Genomic DNA, 12832 nt, shown 5'->3' on the forward strand with positions numbered 1-12832 from the left:
GTTTTTGCAAAAAATTAAAATTTGAAAAATTAAATTTTTGGGAAAAAAAAATTAAAAATTTCAAAGCTATTCACAAATAAAAATACAGTTTTTGAAAAAAAAAGTTCAAAAACACATAGACTTTCACTAAAAATAAAAACTTTTGAACAAAAAATTTCTAAAATCAACAGTTGCTTAGAAAAAATTTCAAAAATTATATTTCAAAATGTTGAATTTATTGTTTAGAAAAAAAAATTGGAATTTAAAAAAAAATTAAATTTTTAAAATCAAACTTTAAAATATTAAATTTCTCGTAAAAAGCAAAAACTCTTTTGGGGGGGGGGGGCTATATCCCCTTCAGATCACCCCCTGCGGACGCCACCGACAGTTACATTGCGTGGACATTCCAACCTTTCCCCTCAAAAGAAAGAGAAAAAACCCAAAAATCAGTTAATAGTTAGCCAATTATTCCCAGCTATAAAATTATTGATGATAATTGCCCAGAGTATTAAAGGAACTTACTAAAATTATATCCATTGACGTTCAGAATACTGATTTGGAGAAACAAAGCAAAAACATTGATATATGTTAACGAAATATTTTTGAGTTTGTGAGATAATATTCTGATCCGAGAAAAAAAATTGTACACAGTATTTGGTTTTCCACAGTCAAAGTTTAGTCTTCTTTTTGACTAATCAGTATTCTTAATATTGATTGATTGAATAGAAATTAATTCTTATTAAGTTATTATTATCAACTATTATTGAATAATAATTCCAAAGTTGGAAGAATTAACTACCTACCAACAGATTTTGCGCCTTTCATCTCATCCTTTTCGGATGAGAGGTTGCGAGATATAGTATAGGGTACGACGTGTCCAATATTATTATAACAATAATTCTAATAATTACTTATAGTTATCTTCTATTACTAATAAAATTACGTTATTCATTGTTTTGGCATCAGTAATCTGTGAAAATATAACATTTTTGCCTAAGTCCTAACTTCGAGTAAAATACTCCTAAAATTTGACACAAGTATCTATCTAATTTTAGTTTTTGGTTTAGATCCAAAAGTTTGGGTGACCAAAATTTATTCGAGTATTTACGTCTAAAGATCCGAGCCTACCCAAATCCAAGAAAATGTGAATCGGGACCAAAGTTAATAGAAATACAAGGTTAGACCTTCATGGAATCGGGCTTGACGAAATTTTTAATTTGATATATCGTAGCGACTGCCGGGCACGACAGACAGATTTTGAAGGAAAAAAACAGCACAACCAATCATATTATATGATGTCACTATTACTATAATTATCCATTTGATGTATCGTACCAACTTCTAGACAACACAGACAGATTTTGACTCAACATGCAACCAATTCTATTCTATTAAAAAGCGTGATGGAGGGCAAATATCAGTCGTACATACGTTATGGTATAACCTTGTATTCCTATTAACCTGGATCTGTCTTATCTTTACCTATAAGTGTACAGTTGTACTTATTACATTCTAACCAGAGCAATGGCATGTAGAATCGGTATTGCATGTTTTTGATAGAATCAGCACCAAAATAGTATTCAAGAAATTTTTTGGAATCGTCTCATCACATCTTGTAAGTTATTTCATTAATTTATAGATACAAGACAATTTAATTAAACTAACATTGAGACATGAATACAATTGTTTATTTTAAAAATCTTGCAGAAAAGTATTTTATTTTCTTCCATTAGTTTTTGTTTATTCAAGGCCGTAAATGTTTAAAAAAAAAAAAACTTTTCTTTGATGTCTATGACATAATATAAACTAGTTTTGGTTCTGAAATTCTTAAAAAGTGAAGAGAGGGTTTTAAAGAAAGGAAACGTAAATAAGGAGTTTTGATTTCTTGTTTGTTAGTAGCAGGCTTGAAACAGTTCACACTTTTTCCATTTATTTCTGAAAAATATCCGGTCAGACGATTATTCTTTAATTTCTTTCAGTTCAATTTTCCCATTCATTCCATCATTTTTATTTAAACAAAACGTTAGCAATTTACGTACAAACTGTTTTTCTCATCAGTTGCCCGTTTTGAAATATTAGAGATGGCGTGATGTAATCATTTTTCTCGCAAATTATGCAATTTTTCCACTAAACTAACTTTGCTATATCAAAGAAAGCGTAGTTACAATGAGAAGAATTCATGATGCCCCTAGTGAGCAAAATCATTTCTTAAAAGGTATAGTAATAATATACATTTCGTTTTCTTTAAATTCAATTTATTAACGTTCATCAAAGGAATGTTCTTTTACAAAGGTAGAGGATTGTATCAAGATTGAACCAAAAGGAACACTTGAAACAAATGAACCAACAGTTTTTTTTTCTTTTATCTACATATCTTAAGGAGAAATACAAAATATTAGCCAAAGATATAAAATATAATTCGGAAAAAATTTTGGAGGGAAAAAAATTTCAAATGTAAGTTTAATTAAGGTCTTTATATGAATGAACAAAAAAACTTTTTTTTTGTTAAATAAGCATTGAGATAACATCCTTCTTTCTAGAATATATATTTTGAAAAAAAAAATATGTTTTGATAAAAAATATGGTTAAGTCAAAATTTATGTGGGTTTTTGCTAGATGTCTTTAGTGAGCTATATATTACAATTCATACATTGCATCAAAAAAGCTTACAATATGCTTAAAGTTTACGTGTACATTTAAAAAGCTTCATTTATTGTTTTGTGTCTGGTGAAGCCCGTTGTGTGTTACAGCGTTCCAAAATGGAAGTAAAAAAGAAAAAAAATCGAAACATTCTTCCGAGTCTCAACGACCAAGGTGAAAAGGTCTACATGGGGCAAAAAAAAAAAAAGTTATGTTTATGGACCCAATACATTGTTGAATGCAACAGTAAAGTAGTGGTTTCAACGATTCCATTCTAGTAATATGGACGTCAAAAATCTCAATGAAATGATGGAAATTGTGGAGTTGGACCAGCATGTGAGCACTTATTCTAATACCCAGGAACTGAAGATTAGCCAAAAAAAACGTTTGGAACCCTTTAAATTGGATAATCCTAACTTTTTTAATTTTATTGTCAAAATAAAGCGAAGAAATGCTCAGAACTTTTTACTTCGCCTATTATCATCAACTGATTGAAAATATAATCAAAAGAACGGTTTTAAACGGAACAGTGGAAATAAATTTGAAATCAATAGGTCCATTCCCAAACAAATAGAGAGAATAGGTAAGAAAAAGTTTTGAAAATGAGGTTACTAATATTCATATTTATATACAAATGAGTTTAGATTTTATATTAGAACGATAACTTTGTTGTTTATTTTTCACTAATTCGATAATTATGCTCTTATATAAAGGTCGTCTTCAGAAAGGTACACACCAGTGATGGGACGATTAATCGGAATCAGTTAAAGAAGAGTCGTGTGTTTTTTCTGGAATTAAGATTGGTATCTAGAAAATAAAAATAATTTTCGATTCCGATATTTATTTACCAGATGTAGAAAAAGTAATTAGACCTTCTAAAAATAGAGTTTTGAACGGGTGTTATTTATTAAATCTTAAAGTTCTGATTATTTTTGAATGGATTAGATTCTAAGCCTTGATGTACATGTTGTTAACAAAAATTATGTATATGTTGCGATTGAAGCAAGGACAGGCATCATAAGCTATTTAATCCGCGCCGGGAGGACCTCCTCGGACATCATGAAGGCCTTAAATGTCAGTAAGGCCAAAGTCTCTAGGGTCAGAAATCGTTTGGATGATGGGTCAACCTTAAGGTCAAACTCAAAAGTGAAGCCTGAAGACATCATGGATGCATTTAAGGTCCACCCCACCATGAAGATGTCAGAGTACGCCAAGAAGAAGCATGTGCATCGATCTACTGTGGACAAGACCATCCAAAAGGCTGGGGAAAGTTAGCTTAGAAAAATTGAGAGGCGACTCCTGTCCCAACATCTAAAATAACTCCGTGTTCATTAATGTCACCAACTCTTGAATGATCTGAAGCATATGAATCTGGATATTTTTTTTCTTTGATGAAAAGGCCTTTGACGTTGATCCCGTCTACAACAAGCAAAATGATCGGGTGGTATGCTTTAGCAAGGCTGACAACAGCATCAGGACAGTCGCCAAGACCAAACATCCGGCCTCTGTAATGATGTTGGGGGTTATGGCATCAACTGGAGAAAAATGTCAATTTGGTTTCCTGTTGGATACCGGTCACCCGTAATCGACTACACTGGTGTTTAAAAAAAATGTGGTCCCATAGATCACAAAGACCAAGAAGAATTCCAAAAAGGTCATGTACGTATTTCAGTAGGACAGGGATCCGGCCCATACTGCCAATATTGTACAAGAGTTGATGGATAACAACATAAACTTCTAATCCAAGACCCTTTGGCCCCTCAGAGCCAGGATCAGAATCCACTGGATTACTCCATTAGGTGGCAAATTGAGAAGAAAGCCTGCAAAGTGCTCCACCCGAATATTGATGCCCTGAAAAACTTTGTTAACCAGCAGAGGAGGAACATGAAAAAGGACTACGTTGCTAATGTGTACAAGGGATTCCGGAGGCGGTTGGAGTTTGTCATTGAGGCTGCTGTTGGGTAGATTCATAAATTATGTTATTGTAAATAATGGTGGTCATACATTTCAGCCTAATTTTTTTTCAGCAGACCTCTTTTGGGCGTACTTTTTAGAGCACGGCTTCTTTTCAGCGTGCTTCTTTTCCGTATAGCTCTTTTCAGTGACATCAAAATTTTCCTTATAATGGGGAATTCCATGCATAAATCAATACATTAATACAATATTAATAACCTAAATTATAGTTCTCTCTGTTTCACGCTACTTAGTTTCCAAAATCTAGTCAAAATATTCCATAATTTGTTCAAATTGTAGCTAGAAAATGGCAATATAATCCGTTTGAATTTATCAAAATTACCTTTGTATTCCTAATATTTAAAGAAAAATAAACAAAGTTAGATGTAAGATGGATCTTTTCTTCGAAGCATTTGATTATACTGTACCTCTATTCACCCATCGTTTCAATTCCTAAGAATTAATATTATACTTTTTTGGATATCCTGGTCATATGTCTTCTGACCCCTTCTTTGACTTCAGTTAATGTTCAAAGAATGATGTCTCCCTTAATGGAGGGATCGTTCCTTGTTCAGATGTTCCTTCACATCAAGCTCTTTGACAGTTACTTTTCATTTTGTGAATCATCGCTTCTATGCTCAAGAATACATCAATCCCTCCAGATCTTGTAAGGAATCATCGTATACTTCTATAACAACTAAGGAGTTTTATAAAAGGACAGAATAATCGACTGATGACCTAGTGAGGAATTTATCATCCTCCATTCACAGCTCATTCTATGAAATTATTGAATCCATTCCTCCTTAAGTCAATTCTGATTTGTCTCCTACTCTAAGGAAAAATTGACAAGGGCCCTTCAGTGTCCTGAAATGCAGAAATCCTTCATATCTATCACATTGATATAATTCTATTTCTAAGATGGAGTTTGTGATTTGCGGCCTATATAGAAATTATATAACCTGAACCCTTCAAGCTTACCCTTGATTTCTGTATGTCTTTTGAGTCTGTCTTGTCATCGGAAAACAAGAAAAAGATAATATATATATATATCTTTTCTGGAGCGTTTTGTCTGCAAAGTATATTTTATTCTGTTATATTATTACATATAAAATGTTATTGGGAACTTTTAAGTGATTATGTGTTTAAAGAAAATATGAGACCTATTAACTTACGCATACTTCAATTGCATTAATATCATTGCAATTCCCATACTTATTGAGTCGGGGATCCTTTTCTAAACATTTATCACCATATTAGAACATTTATTTTTTTTAAAGATCTACGATCTCCACACTAATAAATTTATTATAGATAATAACTGAATATTTTCCATAAGAGCTAAAATTAATGTGTTTTATTGATGATAATAGTTAAAATGTTTCAAAATAAAAATACAATTTGGTTCGACATAGTTCATTAAAACATTTTTTAAAGCATTAATTTAAAAATATATTCCTTAAAATTTAATTCCCTATTTATGAGTTATCAGTAATTTTATTTTTGTATCTTATTGATTCCTTCAAGTTTATTTCGACAAGCAAATACTATTTCATTATTGTGATTTTAGTAATGCGAGTTATCAAAATTATTACTGTTATCATTTTTAGAATCCTTATTGGTCTGTGTTACTAACTGTTCCACCAATATGAATATGAGGATGCTTCAGAAAATTTTATTTCCTGAGAGTCATTTACAAAATTTGTTAAATATATACCTCTTAAGAAATAATGGTCAAAATAACAAGGCTTACTTAAAAAATCATATTCAGTTATGTTAGCAAGATCATTATATTTAACTCTATATTTATTATATTCAGGATGAATGACAAATTAAGATCTTATTAATACTTTGTTTATCACATGATCATTTCATGTGTGTTATATAATATTCGATTATACTTATTTCTCCACTATTTTGATTACTTTTTTATGGCAAAAACATACCTCGTATTTAAAAAAATAATGTTTATTTCTAACTAAAAAAATATATATTGAACATATTCATAAATTTTGGATGTGGTTGATCAAAGTTACATTATAACTAAAAGTAGACTACCATATCAATAAAGTTTTTGCAGAATAACTTCTTTATATACAAATTTAGTACGTCCAAGGTATTTACCTATGCTAGATGAGATGTTATCCATTCTAAATGAAGATAAGGAATATTAATGCTATCACATCCCCAGGGATCCTCTTACAGAAATAATGCATCCCCGGTGAAAAAGAAAATATCTGATACTTTAATGAACACTCTTTAAGTCTTTAGACAAAGTGAAAGTCTGCAATTAAATTTTTTATCCAAGCTCAAAATAGAGAATCTTAAAAAAATATTTATGAAATATATCATAATTAAAAATTGAAATGCTTGAAGTTGTATTTAATAGCCAGTGGTAATGCACCTACTGTTTAAAGTGGGAATTGATAACAATAATCCATATAATGATGTCTTAAGCGCGATTAAATAGAATATATGTATATAAATAAAGATATATTAATATTTTATTGTAAGCCCGGCTTTGTTGCACTTTTTTCTGAGAACAAGCTTAACCTCCGTGGTAGAATATGTTTTTGACGAGTCTATGTAGAATTACTCTAGAGTCATAAAAAAATCCAAAAAGTTCCTTAGTATCCATTTTTCGAAAAAATTGCGTCAAGCACCAAATCCTAGAAGAGTCAAAATTAGAAAAAATATTCTTATTGTGTATGATAAACCTAAGTGCATTATGGAAATGTAAAAACTGAACGATATTGTTGATCGAAAAAGGTAAAAGAGTTTAGTGGAGGAAGAGATAGTTTAAGGCTAGAGTTAAATAACGAAGTACGGGAACTCATCTTTGATCCGTAACATCCATTAGAGGTGGAAAGTAAGAAATATACTAAATAATATAGCGTTTTGAAGAGATGAGAGACACGAATACGGCTAGATGGTGAACACCATAGATCAAATAAATTTAGATAAGAATCGAGGACGACAGATATCTTCTTAGCCCACGGAGTTCACCATCTAGCCGTATTCGCGTCTCTCATCTCTTCAAAACCTCACAAGACGATTTACCACATTCAAGCGAGGAAGCTCGATATAAAAACGATATACGAAGCCATGATCAGACCCATCACCATTTGTGGGTATCTTGTATGGGGCACCTGTTATGGCAAAGAAAGGTGTATTGAGGAAATTACCCACCATTCAGAGAAAAGCACTCCTGTGCATGACTCATACTCCAATCAACACCAACAACAGGAATAGAGGCCGTGTTGCGTATCACTTCCATCGACCTCTATATACATGTGCAAGCAACGAAGTATCGATGGAGAACAAGGCTTTTTCTCCGGAACACCTATTGAACACCGTGATAGGATTGTATATACAGACGGAGCCAAAGATGAGAAAGGCGGGATGGGCATTCCAAGCGGAGACCATCGCCATCACACAATCCGTGGTAGCTCTTCTTAACCAAGACAAGCCACAAAACACATAATAACTCGATCAGATTCTGGATTGGCTATTGCTGTTATTCTAAATCCGTTTACAAAAAGTGATACAGTTAAGAAGTGCAAAGAAATATTAAACATTAGAAAATGGAAAATAAAAATATATCTCGATTGGTGCAAACACCATTAAGATATTTCAGGAAATGAATTTACAAACAGCTCACAAAGAGTGCTACTGAAAGTCAAAATCGTTTGTGCGTTGGAGCGCCTCTTAGCAACATAAAGAAGGTGGTGGGTGAATTCTTCTTGGAAGTTTAGTGGAACAGATACAAGGAAGATCAAAAAATGACACATATACAACACATGTTGGAGAAACCAAAACAAAAGAGTGCCAAACTATTGCGGCAAAACATGAACTTACTTGTTCAAGCAAGAAAAGGATGAAGATCTTCGTCTTTTTAAGTTTATGAAATGTACAAAAAATTAAACAAATTATTGATAATAACTATAAAAATAAGTAGGACTTAAGGTCAATTTCTGCTGTAGTAGCACATATACCCATTTGTGTGGTCGTGTTCTTTACCGTATGTATGTACATATTGTTTTGTAATGTATACATATATGTACTATTTTATAATGTTTGTATGTACTATTGTAAACAGCAATTAATTCTGAACTAACTAAGGTGTAGTAAAGCTTTTATAATTATTTAACTATTTTTTTAGGCAGTAATTTATCAAGGTTAAGTACTGGAATTTTAAAGTTCTGTAGTAACGAATTATTTATACATATATAACAGGTATGCGCCTATGAAATGAGACATTTTTACGAGTAAAAAAGTGCGTTGCTGAATGAAATTATACAAACGATGAATTAAATATTAAGTATTTAGATTTCTGAACCGGTCAGTCTTATTTCATAGGCGCATACCTAGTATGTATATATAAATAAAGTTTGTGTTTGTCTGTGTTTTTTTTTTGTGCCTACACTGTTTGGACCTAGTAGGCTGAAACTTTGCATGGGGTTCCCTCTTTTGAACCTTGTCGAGACAAAACAGGGGGGCTTATTCGATATTCAAAACACAAAAACTGTTTTTTGGAGCTCAAAGAGACTAGATAAGGGTTTGAGTTAAAAAAAAGTTATGGGCAAAAATAGAAACCGGTGAAAATTGCATTCTCGCTTTTTTTTCATGTGCACAAAATTTTTATTCAATAGAATATTACATTTGTAGAAAAAAGAAAATTTGTATGAAGATTCATTTGAATATAAATTTGACTCATAAACATTGATATATAGGTACTTAAAATATTTGTCATTTTCTAAGTAATTTTTTTATAAAATGTCAACTTTCCTTTTTGAAGAAAAAATGCCACAAAGTGATGCATTTTCGGCATAAAATTATAGACCTTAACATTACAATAATATATTATTTTCAATTTTCGGAACATTTTAATGTAGATTTGTGTTCTTTTTTAAATTGACAATAAATTCAACTTACTACTTTTTTTTCAAAATTACTCCAAAATATTTTTTGCAATTTTCTTCTCAAATTTCGATTTGGCCATTTTTTGAAAGCAATAGAAGATGTACTTCTTATCTAAACAAAAATTTGCATGCATATATGCTGGTCAGGGTAAGTTGGTTTTGGAATTAGATCCTTGGACAGGCATAGATAGTAAAACTTGGATGTCTTAAACATAGCAATCTACTTTTCCCATTTCTTTATAGACTCACTATTTGAGGTTTATCACAATATTACAACAGGAGTAATCATGGATCCTTAGAATAATTTATGCTCTCGGAACTTTAAAAAAATGAATTCTCAAACCTCAATTTACAAAGAGATAAGAATATCAAAAAATAAGTAACAAAAATAGACAAATTTTGGATGATCCAGATAATGCTGTTTGTAATATATCACATATTAAGCGTTGAAAAAATCAGGGATGCTTCATTCTGGGTTGCTCTTTAAGAATTTACAGACATTTTTAAAAGAAAACGACGAGAAAAAAGCAAACAGTGATAACTAAAAGTGAATGTTGAGAAAGGTTTTGGTTATCATCTTTGTAATTTAGATACTCCTACCAAGTTATTCAATATAGTACCACTGGAATTCATCAATCCAAAGATGTAATAACTGTTTTGGAAGAATTTAACAGTGCTTTAACTTGGAAATATGTACTACTTTAAGGCACATGCACAAATACTGGGTCAGAGTCCAACTTTGTAACTTCACTGAAAAAAAAATTACTTGATCACAAACTACACACAAAATGAACTTCCATTAATAGCTGTTTTTAAATATTTTGAAGGTAGTCCTAAAAGTCCAATTACGTCCCTGGACAACTTGTAAAACTCTGTAAGATTAACTTCCAAAATTTATCTCAATTACCACACGAAAAGTTGACCAACCCTATGGAATAGATGAACCTATCTAATTACTTCTTACATGAATTGAGTTGTGACCAGAGGTTCCTTCTTGAGCACGTTCGAGGAATATGTCAAAGCTATGTGAATTAAAGAAACACTGCTTGTAAAATAGGATCATTAAATCTTTCTCCCGAAAGGTGGACCAGGTTGATGCACTTATGGAACAGAGGATCCTGCCCTTCAGAACTGTATGATAATTTGTATCGAATTCTTCAATATTTTGTAAGCGTTTATGAAGTGATCTGACTTGAAATTAAATTTCATAATAAATTTTATGACCATCAATTTTATATCTTTAACTCCATACAGAGGACAATACTTTAGTAAAAAAAAGTCAAAGAAATTGTTTTAACAGTCTATAGAATAATGTTTTTCAATCACTTCCAGCAAATAAACTTTATTCTAGGATGAAATCTGACATTTACCAATGGCAAAATTTTTGTCGATAAGATGTGTTTTTACAAGGTTTACTAACTCACACTGTAATTTTGTTTCAAGGTTTATTCTTTTTATTGACAAATTGTTTTACCTCTTAGGCCAACTACAAAAAAATTAAAACTATATTTTAACAAGTTTGAAATATTATATTATTAATTTAACAATAAAACACCAAATGTAAGCTTATATGCTGTGTAAGTATAGTAGATATATTCAACAAGGTGCCACAAATAGATAGATTCAAATTGTCTATTGAGCTCGCAACATAAATATAATTTTTTTCTCTGTTACATACTAGGTATGCACCTATGAAATGAGTCTTTCGGCTATTGGTCCTTAGGTGTAGCTGTTAAACAATATAAACCGGTCCAAAAATCTAAATACTTATTTCGATATGTATCAAGAATATTTAATTCATTGTTTGTATAGCTTCTTTCAACAATGCACTTTTTTCGCTCGTAAAAATGTATATTTTTATGTTTACAAACTACAACGTCCGGATATCATTAATTTTCTATTTGCAATTGCAGAAAAACCCTTCTCAATCCCATCAAATGCTTGTGGAAGCTGACGATGGACATGCTCTAGGCAGAGCATAGTGCTTCAGGTCGTTTGAAAAATTCCAAAGTGGTGATTTGGACGTGAGAAATGAAGAGTGCAGCCTCCCACCCAAAAAGCTTGAAGATTGTATGACCTTCTATAACCCGGTCAAACCGTTAATGGTGATCTCTAACAACAACAATTGGCCGATTTAAACCATGCTATACGCCGAAAACGCCCAAAATATGAAGGCAGGCAACACAAGGTAATTTTCTTTGTTGACAACGCACCACCGTATCGCTCTATAGCCAACCACCAGCTTTTTGAATCGTACATCTGGGAACCTCTTGCTCATACGGCTTACTCAGCATACCTGACGCCTTCCGATTATCACTTGTTTGTATCGATGGGCCACGCTGAAGCCAAAAACTTGATTGATGGATGGATTGCAGCCAAAGACGAACAATTTTTTTTTAAAAAGGCATCCCTAAATTGCCTGAAAGATGGGAACAATGTGTGGCAAGAAGGTGCATACATTGAAAATTAAATGTGTAACCATTTTTTCATAATAAACGTTTAATTTTTTTTTCAGTCTCATTTTATAGGCACATAACTGGTGTGCTTCATTAATACATACTTCCCTCATTAAAATATGTATATATGTGTACCTTTAGCCAATTTCTTCAAAAAAATTATTTGAGTTATGGATTAAAAAATTTCTTCTTCGTTATCATATGAAAAAAGTTCTCAGTATCAGAACCTGTCAAAAATCTAAATTTGGCAAAAAAATGGTCAAATCTACCTAGCCTAATGTCGGTATATTAATTGAAGTTTATAAGACAATAGGTTTTTTTAATTCAATGAATTTATATCATATAGTATACAGGCGCTATATGATAATGCTCGCCCGCACGGAAGGGGTCTAATCATTAAGAAAAAATAGTATTGATCATTGTAAATGCTACTTCGCGCTCCCTTCATGGCCCAAGCAACGCCATTAACCTTTTTCTAGTATTGCATAATGAGGAAGGGAATATATTCTAATATTATTAGGTAAACAATAATAATAAAATTGTATATATTAACTAATCAACATCTTGTAGATTATTTCCTATAAAAATTGTAAACAAATCAATTATGCAGCTGGAATACTAATTAATACAAACATATAAACAATAGATTTATTTGAACTTTTAAATCGATGCCATACACTCGACTGTCAAAATAATCATTTAAGAAATGTGAAGTAAAAAATGTAGAAAATTTTTAAGATTTTTTTAATTGAATTCTTTTCTTTTTACACATATTTATATTAGTGATGGGACGATTCATCGGAAACGGAGAATTGGATGTTTTTTTCTGAAATCAGAATTAAGATTGGCATCAGGAAAATAATGTTTAATTTGCGATTCCAATTC

The sequence above is a fragment of the Lepeophtheirus salmonis genome, chromosome 1 (assembly GCF_016086655.4).
Source record: "Lepeophtheirus salmonis chromosome 1, UVic_Lsal_1.4, whole genome shotgun sequence".
In the NCBI taxonomy this organism is placed as follows: domain Eukaryota; kingdom Metazoa; phylum Arthropoda; class Copepoda; order Siphonostomatoida; family Caligidae; genus Lepeophtheirus; species Lepeophtheirus salmonis.